The following is a 12548-nucleotide window of genomic DNA, read 5'->3' on the forward strand; positions in this document are numbered from 1 at the left end:
CGGAGAGCGGCAACGGCTCAGCGGCGTATGTGTGCATCCGCCTTTAAGCAGCGTCGAGCGCAGTCAGTACTTGGAAAATCTGCGTGCCGTTGGCTTTTTCACTTTTGTTTCCTCTTTTAAATTCCACCAGATATGAAAAAAGCAAACATATCTTCTTTTTGTTATTGTTTTATAAAGATGAAGGTTAATTAAATTCAAAATATTAAATAGCACTCTCGGCAACGGCCATATCACGCTGAAAACACCGGTTCTCGTCCAATCACCGAAGTTAAAAAGCGTCGAGCGCAGTCAGTACTTGGGAGGGAGACCACTTAGGAACACTGTGTGCCGTTGGCTTTTTCACTTTTTTTTTCCTCTTTTAAATTCCAATAGATATGAAAAGAGCAAACATATTTTCTTTTTGTTATTGTTTTAAAAAGATGAAGGTTAATTTGTCTCACTTAATTTAAATTCGAATTATTAACTAGTACTCTCGGCAACGGCCATATCACGCTGAGAACACCGGTTCTCGTCCGATCACCGAAGTTAAGCAGCGTCGAGCGCAGTCAGTACTTGGAAACTCTGCGTGCCGTTGGCTTTTTCACTTTTGTTTCCTCTTTTAAATTCCACCAGATATGAAAAAAGCAAACATATCTTCTTTTTGTTATTGTTTTATAAAGATGAAGGTTAATTAAATTCAAATTATTAAATAGCACTCTCGGCAACGGCCATATCACGCTGAAAACACCGGTTCTCGTCCAATCACCGAAGTTAAAAAGCGTCGAGCGCAGTCAGTACTTGGGAGGGAGACCACTTACGAACACTGTGTGCCGTTGGCTTTTTCACTTTTTTTCCTCTTTTAAATTCCAATTGATATGAAAAAAGCAAACATATTTTATATTTGTTATTGTTTTAAAAAGATGAAGGTTAATTTGTCGCACTTAATTTAAATTCGAATTATTAACTAGCATTCTCGGCAACGGCCATATCACGCTGAGAACACCGGTTCTCGTCCGATCACCGAAGTTAAGCAGCGTCGAGCGCAGTCAGTACTTGGAAACTCTGCGTGCCGTTGGCTTTTTCACTTTTGTTTCCTCTTTTAAATTCCACCAGATATGAAAAAAGCAAACATATCTTCTTTTTGTTATTGTTTTATAAAGATGAAGGTTAATTAAATTCAAATTATTAAATAGCACTCTCGGCAACGGCCATATCACGCTGAAAACACCGGTTCTCGTCCAATCACCGAAGTTAAAAAGCGTCGAGCGCAGTCAGTACTTGGGAGGGAGACCACTTACGAACACTGTGTGCCGTTGGCTTTTTCACTTTTTTTTCCTCTTTTAAATTCCAATAGATATGAAAAGAGCAAACATATTTTCTTTTTGCTATTGTTTTAAAAAGATGAAGGTTAATTTGTCTCACTTAATTTAAATTCGAATTATTAACTAGTACTCTCGGCAACGGCCATATCACGCTGAGAACACCGGTTCTCGGTTAATTTGTCGCACTTAATTTAAATTCGAATTATTAACTAGCACTCTCGGCAACGGTAATATCACGCTGAAAACACCGGTTCTCGTCCGATCACCGAAGTTAAGCAGCGTCGAGCGCAGTCAGTACTTGAGAGGGAGACCACTTAGGAACACTGCGTGCCGTTGGCTTTTCACTTTTTTTCCTCTTTTAAATTCCAATAGATATGAAAAAAGCAAACATATTTTATATTTGTTATTGTTTTAAAAAGATGAAGGTTAATTTGTCTCACTTAATTTAAATTCGAATTATTAACTAGTACTCTCGGCAACGGCCATACCACGCTGAGAACACCGGTTCTCGTCCGATCACCGAAGTTAAGCAGCGTCGAGCGCAGTCAGTACTTGGGAGGGAGACCACTTAGAACACTGCGTGCCGTTGACTTTTTCACTTTTTTTCCTCTTTTAAATTCAAATAGATATAAAAAAAGCAAACATATTTTCGATTTGTTATTGTTTTAAAAAGATGAAGGTTAATTTGTCGCACTTAATTTAAATTCGAATTATTAACTAGCACTCTCGGCAACGGCCATATCACGCTGAAAACACCGGTTCTCGTCCGATCACCGAAGTTAAGCAGCGTCGAGCGCAGTCAGTACTTGGAAAATCTGCGTGCCGTTGGCTTTTTCACTTTTGTTTCCTCTTTTAAATTCCACCAGATATGAAAAAAGCAAACATATCTTCTTTTTGTTATTGTTTTATAAAGATGAAGGTTAATTAAATTCAAAATATTAAATAGCACTCTCGGCAACGGCCATATCACGCTGAAAACACCGGTTCTCGTCCAATCACCGAAGTTAAAAAGCGTCGAGCGCAGTCAGTACTTGGGAGGTAGACCACTTAGGAACACAGTGTGCCGTTGGCTTTTTCACTTTTTTTTCCTCTTTTAAATTCCAATAGATATGAAAAGAGCAAACATATTTTCTTTTTGTTATTGTTTTAAAAAGATGAAGGTTAATTTCTCTCACTTAATTTAAATTCGAATTATTAACTAGCACTCTCGGCAACGGCCATATCACGCTGAAAACACCGGTTCTCGTCCAATCACCGAAGTTAAAAAGCGTCGAGCGCAGTCAGTACTTGGGAGGGAGACCACTTAGGAACACTGTGTGCCGTTGGCTTTTTCACTTTTTTTTCCTCTTTTAAATTCCAATAGATATGAAAAGAGCAAACATATTTTCTTTTTGTTATTGTTTTAAAAAGATGAAGGTTAATTTGTCTCACTTAATTTAAATTCGAATTATTAACTAGTACTCTCGGCAACGGCCATATCACGCTGAGAACACCGGTTCTCGTCCGATCACCGAAGTTAAGCAGCGTCGAGCGCAGTCAGTACTTGAGAAGGAGACCACTTAGGAACACTGCGTGCCGTTGGCTTTTTCACTTTTTTTCCTCTTTTAAATTCCAATAGATATGAAAAAAGCAAACATATTTTATATTTGTTATTGTTTTAAAAAGATGAAGGTTAATTTGTCGCACTTAATTTAAATTCGAATTATTAACTAGCATTCTCGGCAACGGCCATATCACGCTGAAAACACCGGTTCTCGTCCGATCACCGAAGTTAAGCAGCGTCGAGCGCAGTCAGTACTTGGAAACTCTGCGTGCCGTTGGCTTTTTCACTTTTGTTTCCTCTTTTAAATTCCACCAGATATGAAAAAAGCAAACATATCTTCTTTTTGTTATTGTTTTATAAAGATGAAGGTTAATTAAATTCAAATTATTAAATAGCACTCTCGGCAACGGCCATATCACGCTGAAAACACCGGTTCTCGTCCAATCACCGAAGTTAAAAAGCGTCGAGCGCAGTCAGTACTTGGGAGGGAGACCACTTACGAACACTGTGTGCCGTTGGCTTTTTCACTTTTTTTTCCTCTTTTAAATTCCAATAGATATGAAAAGAGCAAACATATTTTCTTTTTGTTATTGTTTTAAAAAGATGAAGGTTAATTTGTCTCACTTAATTTAAATTCGAATTATTAACTAGTACTCTCGGCAACGGCCATATCACGCTGAGAACACCGGTTCTCGGTTAATTTGTCGCACTTAATTTAAATTCGAATTATTAACTAGCACTCTCGGCAACGGTAATATCACGCTGAAAACACCGGTTCTCGTCCGATCACCGAAGTTAAGCAGCGTCGAGCGCAGTCAGTACTTGAGAGGGAGACCACTTAGGAACACTGCGTGCCGTTGGCTTTTCACTTTTTTTCCTCTTTTAAATTCCAATAGATATGAAAAAAGCAAACATATTTTATATTTGTTATTGTTTTAAAAAGATGAAGGTTAATTTGTCTCACTTAATTTAAATTCGAATTATTAACTAGTACTCTCGGCAACGGCCATATCACGCTGAGAACACCGGTTCTCGTCCGATCACCGAAGTTAAGCAGCGTCGAGCGCAGTCAGTACTTGGGAGGGAGACCACTTAGAACACTGCGTGCCGTTGACTTTTTCACTTTTTTTCCTCTTTTAAATTCAAATAGATATGAAAAAAGCAAACATATTTTCGATTTGTTATTGTTTTAAAAAGATGAAGGTTAATTTGTCGCACTTAATTTAAATTCGAATTATTAACTAGCACTCTCGGCAACGGCCATATCACGCTGAAAACACCGGTTCTCGTCCGATCACCGAAGTTAAGCAGCGTCGAGCGTAGTCAGTACTTGGAAACTCTGCGTGCCGTTGGCTTTTTCACTTTTGTTTCCTCTTTTAAATTCCATCAGATATGAAAAAAGCAAACATATCTGCTTTTTGTTATTGTTTTATAAAGATGAAGTTTAATTAAATTCAAATTATTAAATAGCACTCTCGGCAACGGCCATATCACGCTGAAAACACCGGTTCTCGTCCAATCACCGAAGTTAAAAAGCGTCGAGCGCAGTCAGTACTTGGGAGGGAGACCACTTAGGAACACTGTGTGCCGTTGTCTTTTTCACTTTTTTTTTCCTCTTTTAAATTCCAATAGATATGAAAAGAGCAAACATATTTTCTTTTTGTTATTGTTTTAAAAAGATGAAGGTTAATTTGTCTCACTTAATTTAAATTCGAATTATTAACTACACTCTCAAAAAAGTTTGTTCAGATCAGAACAAAATTGCGTTCGGAGGTTTGTCCCCGTAGCTAAACGTTTTTTTTTCTATTTTGAACGCCTTACATAGCGTTCAAAATAGAACGCGAGGACTTTGTTCTTTTGAGAACTCAAGTGTGCCACATAGAACGACAATTTAGTGTTCAATAATGAACAAAAGTGTTTTTTGGATTTATTTTAAAGAGTTCACTAATGAACGATATTGTTATATTTCGAACGGATTGTTAACGTTCATTATTGAATGATATTGTTATATTGGGAACGCATACTCAACGTTCAATGTTGAACAAAAATGTGTTGTTCTGAACTGATTCAAGGCGATCAAAATTGAACGATACTGATATATTTCAAACGCATTTTTAACGTTCAATATTGAATGATATTGTTATATTGGGAACGCATACTCAACGTTCAATGTTGAACAAAAATGTGTTGTTCTGAACTGATTCAAGGCGATCAAAATTGAACGACACTGATATATTTCAAACGCATTTTTAACGTTCAATATTGAATGATATTGTTATATTGGGAACGCATACTCAATGTTCAATGTTGAACAAAAAGGTGTTGTGTTGAACTCTTTTAAAGGCGATCAAAATTGTACGATATTTCGAACGCATAAATAACGTTCGATATTGAACATTAGTGATTTTTTGAACTATTTTGAAAGCAAAATAAAAATTTAGAACATTAAAAATGTAACACAGTTTAAGACAGGTATTCAAGTCAGTTTTAATAATAAACAAAAACAAAAAATCATGATCTAGCTAAACAGATAGTTTATTGTAAATGGCCGTAACGGATGTTGATATTTTCAATGCATCAATCTTCAGGACCACTTTTTGTAAAAACTCCAGAGTTTTAGAGAGTCCCAATGGATACATTATTTGAAAGGCATAGTAGCCTGAGAATATGGATGCAATTCCATTTTCGAAGTTACCGACTTCGAAAGAAACTCCTTCAATTTTAACCTCCATGGCTGAGGTGTAATAATCCTCGCCATGGAAAACCAGTGTTGGCGTGCTGAATTTTGTTTCCTGAAATAATATCAAACCCTTATTATTACTCTGATCAAGTTATATTAGAATAGTATAAAATGTAAAGCGAATAAAATCATCATGTTTGAAATATTCACGCTCCCTTTAAAGGACTATAGGAATTTTTTTTAATTCCTTCAATTCAAATTATTATTTGAAAATAATTTAAATTTAAGATTTAAACTTACGTTTTGAGCGATCCACAACTCTATATTTTCCCCGAAGAGACTAGGAAGTACTAAAAGGCAAGTTCGAAGTTCAAGCTCTAAAAATATTTTTAATGCTATTAAATCTTAAACATGGGAATATATAGTGTTGAATGCATACCTTTGACTTTTTCTTCAGTTGAGACTTCAGTCAATTCCACAAGACTTGCCAGAAATTTTTGAACATTTTTTTTCTTCTTCGGATTACGTTTAATGATATCCAATATTTTTGAGGCAAGAGGTTGGAAAAAATGAAAAATTAATTTCTCTGCCGAAGGTGTCAAATCTTTTATCCGATTAAGCTCATACACAAGCTGAAATATAAATTAAGTTTATGAATTCTGAATTTTAGAGCTGATGTAGTAAGTGGACATACTTGGTTCTTTAGGCACAAAACAGGAAATTCTGTAATCACTTCTTCGACATTATTATTGTAAGCATAGGCCTGTCTGTACGTCATTGTTCTTTGCATTTTTCCATCAATAATGGTGAAGTCCAAATGCGCCTTTTTGCTTTCTTGTTGCACAACTTTAATGTGTGCCTTAATACTCTCTCTGTCTTCCCCTAATCCAAATTCGCTCTAATAATAAAAAGTAAATGTCTACAGTTTACCATCTTCTTACGCAAAAAGGTTTAACCTAAAATAGTGACATTAAAGGGAGGGTAAAGAGATAAATCAAGTGATTTTTTATGGATTTTTCTACCAATTATAAGACCTATCCGCATAGAGAATCATTCAGCAAATGTCTCCGAATGGTTTAAAAAAATATGAAAGTTTCAGATTTCACTGTTAAATTAAACGCAGCGCCTCCAACCAATTGTGGAACGCCCTGCCTACCAGCGAACAAAATACTCGTAGCACGCGCTATATCAAGTGCTATTACAGCCCGAGATGTGATAAACAATGTACTTATCAAACCGGTTTTGCCCCCACCCAAGCGCTACGCAGTGATGCATTTAACATTTTATGATGATAATTGACGCTTGTGCCTATTTACAAGATTTAAAAACAAGCCCTCGATGAACCTAAAAATTTACTTACGGCTGGGCGGCCAGACCTATTCAGTTTAGTTTTTGTCTGTTTCTCCGCGCTGGATTCAATACTTCGTTCTCTTTTATTAGAATACTTCTCCTTCATAACTCGTACAACGTCTAAATTACCCATTTGCATCCTCTCATGCCGAAATTTCATTTTCAGTGAATTCATCCATGTGTCCTTGTTTAGAAACGTTTAATTTTTAATTTAACTTTGTGTAATTATAAATATTAATAATTATAATAAAACTCAGGAAGAGGTGAAAGTGGGGCAAAATCCCCACTTCTATTAAAAACGTTGGCACGCACCTGATAAGACTATAAATAATACATCACTTACATAACCACTAGTATTAGGGAGCCGATCTTTCAAAAACTTGTATTTAGTTATCAGAGCTAAACATATCCTTGAGTAGTCAAAACCTTTAGGATATCTAAAAAGATATTCAAATTATGGTTTCAATAAAACGTGTCAAATAACTTGTTCCATCATAATATGACTTCCCACTTACATGTCAAACTTGCTGACATCTTCATAGAGATTTTGAACAATTGCAGCTCTATACTTTGGACTAAAAACCTCACCATCCTTTTTGTTAATTAAATCTAGAACAATTGGAGGCAACTTGGGAATTATGTAAGGATCTGGAATACGACCACTAGTTGATCCAAAAGTGGTATTTTCATTGGTACTATAATCCTCCATTGGCTCTTCATTCGGCGTCAACGCAGGAACGGGAGCGATGATAAAATATAACAATTCCAAATGGTATTTAAAATAAAGTATAATTATGACTTAAGACGAAGTAATTGACACGGGTAAACATAGATAGTTTTACATCAGTGCCATAAATTTCTTATAAACTATACTCACAGTATTGTTTCCTCATAAATTATATTTAATTTGGATCCATTCGGCGGTATAACAAATTCGGAATGGTTAACCCAGTCATTCCATTGGGTATTAAAGACTTGTATTATTTTAACATCAACTTCAAACAGTAGTCCAATATCATGAACAAAATCTGTTCGCGTACAGCTTTCTTTGCAGCTGAATATTCTTTTTTCTTTCCCACACGTGACATGATATTGCCAGTCCATTCCAAAATGTTTAATTCCAAATTTACTTTTAAAGTTGTTTTTAACCTGATAAAAGTTATTTTTCATCGGTTAAAACTTGAATTATGCATAAAATCATTAGAATAAATCTCTAAAAGGTTTGCATTTTTTTATTTTATAATAATTCCGAAAAATGAGATATTGACTTTTAAAAACTAAAAAATGCCTAAATTGCTTATGAATTCAAAGATGACTACCCATTATGCTATTTACTATTGATCTATTATGTTTTAGGCCAATATCAATTTTAGGTCCCATTTCTACTTTGAAAAGCTAATATTTTATTCCACTAAGCTTGTGGTTTAAACAAATGACAATCTCAGAAGCAAGTTTGTAAGATAACAGTGCGCTACTATCAATTTCATCCCCAGGATTTAAAGCATACCAAGAGTTAACTTCTTCAACATAATAACAACGGTAATGTTTTACGTAAGCTTTGCATTTTAAAAGTCTACCTAAAAGGTGCCACTTGCCGCTAATTTGAATAACATAGCTAATCTTAAAAAAAATCGGAATGTCTTCTTCAGTAAGAGAAATAGGGAAAATATAAGTAGGTTTATATGTAACTGACGAAACAGTAAGAACCGAGGCTAAATTGGTAAATTTGGGATCAGATTGAAGATTGAGGTACTCTTTCACAAACAATTTTAAACTGGAAGGTAAACTACTATATTTTAGTTTATTATATTGTACGGAGTAACCGTTCTCAAAACCTTCTTCTCCACACCTTTCATAACATTGGAGCATCTGATGCCTTTTAGCTAGAGTCCTACAAATATTTCGGTAATTTCGGGATGAATTTGCTATGGTTTTGAAGTATTGGTGTTTAGCTTCAAACCGCATGCACCATAATCTAATTAAGGGCCCATATTTTTGGATAAGTCTGGGATAATGAACCAAGTAATGGAGTTTAGGAATAAAATTAAAATTTGGCACTTCCTTCAACAGATTGCAAAAATCATTTATTATGTCATACAGATATGACAGCCAAGATTTATCAACGACAGGAGCGCAAATAATTTCCCCTATTTCAACTAATATAAGTAAGAGAATCCAAAGCTTATCGCGTTCGGGTACATATGTCCCAAACATTAAAGGGAAAAAATGCAATAAACACATCTTCTGTGCTGCTGATCCGACTAGCTTTCCTTTTTCGGTCAATATGGACTTAGACATGGGAACCGGTTTATTTTTAATGTAAATGTCCCCATATGTAAAATTTTGAATGACGGAATTAAATTGATCTAAAGTTAGTAGTTTTTCACGGACCAAATGAACAACTAAATGCTTAATAAAGAGCGGAACAACACCCTCGAAAAAATCATGCATAATATCTGGTGGAAATGCATTAGTGCATTCAAAATAAGGCAATATTGTAAATGGGGAGGGCCCAGAAACACCATATAAAGCAATATTTTCGGGATTTTCTAGCACACCCTGCAAATGATATGTGTGGACTTCTTCGGTTCTCAAGACCATTTTATTCTCATCAAAACACTCAGCAATTCTATCTTTTGAAATCATGCAATGTCGACATATTCTACCATTGGAAAAACTCTGCCTAAAGCCACCAATGCCATGGCTAGATAAATTGTCACCAGATATCGTAGCAACTGAAGCGCGGATTAAATGATTATTTAACAAAAAACCTTCATTGTGCAAATCTAATAGATCATCCAAAAGTGGTTTAAGAACTTTAGAATACCCGTAACTTCCAATCAGATTATACCTAACACAAAGGGCTAAATTTATGCTACTCAACTTGCTTCGGAAGGAAGGGTGGAAATTACCAACTGAATAATACACAAATGACACCTTATGCTTTCCTCTTTTAGCCCCTAGAGGGTTCACAAGTTCTACCTCGTCTATGTAGAGGTGCAATCTTAAATGATAGGGATCATTTTCAAAACTTGGGTTATTTTTACATAGACTTCCATCAACAAAGTCCGCTAAAAATTGTCCTCCAACGATACGCTTTTCCTTATTAAGTTCGGACCAGACATCACTATGACTTAATAAATGTTTCAAGATACTTTTAATTGGAACATAACTAAATGTGTCTTTGTACACTTTGTTATTTATTCTCTTTGTACCTAGAACATAATCAATTGCTTCTACAAGACTCAAATGATTTTTGCAATATTTTAAAAGTATGTAGTCGCTTTTTATAATGCTTGTCAAAGACTGTGATATATTAGAAGCTATTAAATGGCTATCCCCGTCTATTACCCCCCTGTTTGAATCAATGCTATACTCAATGCAACTCTGAGCTAAATCAGCAATCTTATTCGACAAAGCTGTAGCAGCTGATATAGGTAACTTGTGTTTTTCGCGCATTTCTAATATCAACAAAGCAGCATTTCTTTGAAGGTTTTCGAGACTGTTTTGACAATTCGAAGATTCAGAAGAAGAATCGGAGTCATTATCAGTTTGATCATGGAAAGGATTCAGTTCAGGAAAGTCAGGGTTAATTATGGGGGCCGCTTCCACTATATTTGGTTCTTTAATGAACAGACCATTTCGAAAATGTTTCCTATAAACATGTTTTCTCAAAGCTTCATAGTTTCTAGTTATTGTTAGACATGTTTGTGTAAGAGAACACTTAAAAAGACGATTTGGTTCGTGTTTGTGTTTGGTTCGGATATGTTTTAACCACCCTTGAGGGGTACGCCTGTGACCATTGCATATTGCACACGTGTATCCCATATATGGCTTAAATATTACGTTTAAATAACGAAATAAGAAAACCTTAGGCCTGGCAATATAGTAAGGTAAAAAAATTAAGTACTTAACTTTATCTATACGCAGCAGTCGGATTTTCGGTTGAGATTCTGTTGCAAGTAGTCCTTAGAAAATTGAATAAATTATAAACAATCAAGTTTAATTTAATTTTCATTACCATAAACCATACAGTCAAAGACGCACCGCTGACTGGTAACATGTTTCCGAAAAATATGTATTGCGTATTCTAACCAAAAATGGACCATGCGAAAGATAGGTATTTAATTGGCCTACTTGTTTAATTTGGCTCCAGTACTACACATAGAGCAATATGAAAAAGGGGTCGAACCCCTTCAATAGACCGAAAGGGGTTAGATCCGGTGAGATAGGGTTTGCCACGTCAGCGGAGACGGGTACCTAACCAGAGAGGAGAGAAAGAGGGAGATAGAAACGAGTTTTATAAAATCCGCCAAAAAGCTGGAAAATAGGGGTAGTAAAAACAATTTTCGGTACGTTTCGTCGTTTAGTTTTAGTCCTTTACGCATGGGGCATTGACCTCCTTGCCTTATCTCTGTCATCCCCTACCTCAAATGTGCACGAGAAAGCAGCGCATAGGCACCGCGGTGTACCGTACATTTACCCCCGTTTTCACCACGCATGGATCACGGCTGCCTATGCTGATTCTCTCTCCCTGACCTAACGCTGTTGCGAACCCCAAACCGGCTTTTGATACCAGGCTATTTTCTGCCCTCCCGGCCCCTAGGAAGAAGGAATGTTTGTTCATGTTTCTTAGAATAAGAAAAAATTCCGTAAACCCCCATAGCCGAAAGTACCACGTTGAGTTTTAAGAAATGTAAGGGTTCCGAACAATGGTAAATACATAGTTTTCAGACTAGGAGGATTAATACCTTTACACAAGGAGACCAGGTGCCATTTTGATTTAATACTTTTATATATTAAGAAATTTAATCCAAGCTTAATTGTATTATTACTAGTGATTTAAAGCGGCATTAAATATCGATAGTATAATTTCGGTTCCCTGCCTTTGACTGAATTACGGCCTATGGAGAGTTCAAAAGGGTTGATAATACCCTACTCTCATATAAAATTGTAAAGACTAAAATGATTTGGTATCTTAGTTTAAATATGTAAAACAAAAAGAACATACCTGAGATATATCTTCAATAAATATCTTGATTTTGAGTTGATTGAAGAGGAAGAAACCAAACTACTTTATTAAGATTCACGTAGCCACCGTTATGTTAGGCTGAACGCGCTTACTCGTAATTAACGTTTCCCAAAAATGACAAAGAAATTCACAATCCGTTGAGATCCTGTCCCCACGGGCCACTCCCAGACTGTGCTGGACAGAAGGAATTCGCAGGGAAAAGTTTTAGTAGCGTAACCACGGCCAACTTAGATCATCTCCTTCGTCGCCTGTACAGGCGAGAAAATCTAAGTTGGCCGTGGCGTAACCTAGCGAGAAATATTGAAAGCTTGATCTTAAGGACAATCGTTGAGATTTTCACGTGTTGGTAGGTTTATACGAAAATTAACTCTTTAGTTTTTACTGGTTTTTCGGATTGGAATTTTATTGTCTGGATATATTTTGAAATGGATGAGCTGCAGGTTGCTGCAGATAATAATGGTAAGCTCTTTTTCTTTTTTAATTTAGAAATACAACCAAACAATCCCTATTATGATCTAAGCCTTGCCCATAGCAATAGGTTGTAACTGAGCTAGGCAAATTGCTGATACATTTTTTTTTTAATTTCAGTTCCTGTTTCTCTCTCTCTTGTTAAAATTATGGATTACATTGCATCAAGGAAGA

The 12548-nt window shown here is 35.8% G+C and overlaps 2 non-coding genes and 15 pseudogenes across 2 annotated transcripts; all 17 read left to right on the forward strand.

Moving 5' to 3' along the window:
* Positions 1–217: 217 nt before the first annotated feature.
* Positions 218–336, forward strand: LOC149700587 (5S ribosomal RNA; annotated as a pseudogene).
* A 138-nt stretch (positions 337–474) lies between these two features.
* Positions 475–577, forward strand: LOC149700588 (5S ribosomal RNA; annotated as a pseudogene).
* Positions 578–699: 122 nt separating this feature from the next.
* LOC149700589 (5S ribosomal RNA) lies at positions 700–818 on the forward strand (annotated as a pseudogene).
* Positions 819–954: 136 nt separating this feature from the next.
* Positions 955–1057, forward strand: LOC149700590 (5S ribosomal RNA; annotated as a pseudogene).
* Positions 1058–1179: 122 nt separating this feature from the next.
* On the forward strand, positions 1180–1298 carry LOC149700591 (5S ribosomal RNA; annotated as a pseudogene).
* A 223-nt stretch (positions 1299–1521) lies between these two features.
* On the forward strand, positions 1522–1640 carry LOC149700592 (5S ribosomal RNA). Its single transcript, XR_016382284.1, has one exon. It is a non-coding gene; the product is annotated as a 5S ribosomal RNA (ribosomal RNA).
* A 135-nt stretch (positions 1641–1775) lies between these two features.
* On the forward strand, positions 1776–1893 carry LOC149700593 (5S ribosomal RNA; annotated as a pseudogene).
* A 136-nt stretch (positions 1894–2029) lies between these two features.
* On the forward strand, positions 2030–2132 carry LOC149700594 (5S ribosomal RNA; annotated as a pseudogene).
* Positions 2133–2254: 122 nt separating this feature from the next.
* Positions 2255–2373, forward strand: LOC149700595 (5S ribosomal RNA; annotated as a pseudogene).
* Positions 2374–2510: 137 nt separating this feature from the next.
* On the forward strand, positions 2511–2629 carry LOC149700596 (5S ribosomal RNA; annotated as a pseudogene).
* Positions 2630–2766: 137 nt separating this feature from the next.
* LOC149700597 (5S ribosomal RNA) lies at positions 2767–2885 on the forward strand (annotated as a pseudogene).
* A 136-nt stretch (positions 2886–3021) lies between these two features.
* Positions 3022–3124, forward strand: LOC149700598 (5S ribosomal RNA; annotated as a pseudogene).
* A 122-nt stretch (positions 3125–3246) lies between these two features.
* Positions 3247–3365, forward strand: LOC149700599 (5S ribosomal RNA; annotated as a pseudogene).
* A 223-nt stretch (positions 3366–3588) lies between these two features.
* On the forward strand, positions 3589–3707 carry LOC149700600 (5S ribosomal RNA). Its single transcript, XR_016382286.1, has one exon. It is a non-coding gene; the product is annotated as a 5S ribosomal RNA (ribosomal RNA).
* A 135-nt stretch (positions 3708–3842) lies between these two features.
* LOC149700601 (5S ribosomal RNA) lies at positions 3843–3960 on the forward strand (annotated as a pseudogene).
* Positions 3961–4096: 136 nt separating this feature from the next.
* Positions 4097–4199, forward strand: LOC149700602 (5S ribosomal RNA; annotated as a pseudogene).
* Positions 4200–4321: 122 nt separating this feature from the next.
* Positions 4322–4440, forward strand: LOC149700603 (5S ribosomal RNA; annotated as a pseudogene).
* Positions 4441–12548: the final 8108 nt, after the last annotated feature.

The sequence above is a fragment of the Phalangium opilio genome, unplaced genomic scaffold, assembly GCF_054372755.1.
Source record: "Phalangium opilio isolate 3A_F unplaced genomic scaffold, DU_Popi_V2 ptg000019l_1, whole genome shotgun sequence".
Lineage (NCBI taxonomy): Eukaryota > Metazoa > Arthropoda > Arachnida > Opiliones > Phalangiidae > Phalangium > Phalangium opilio.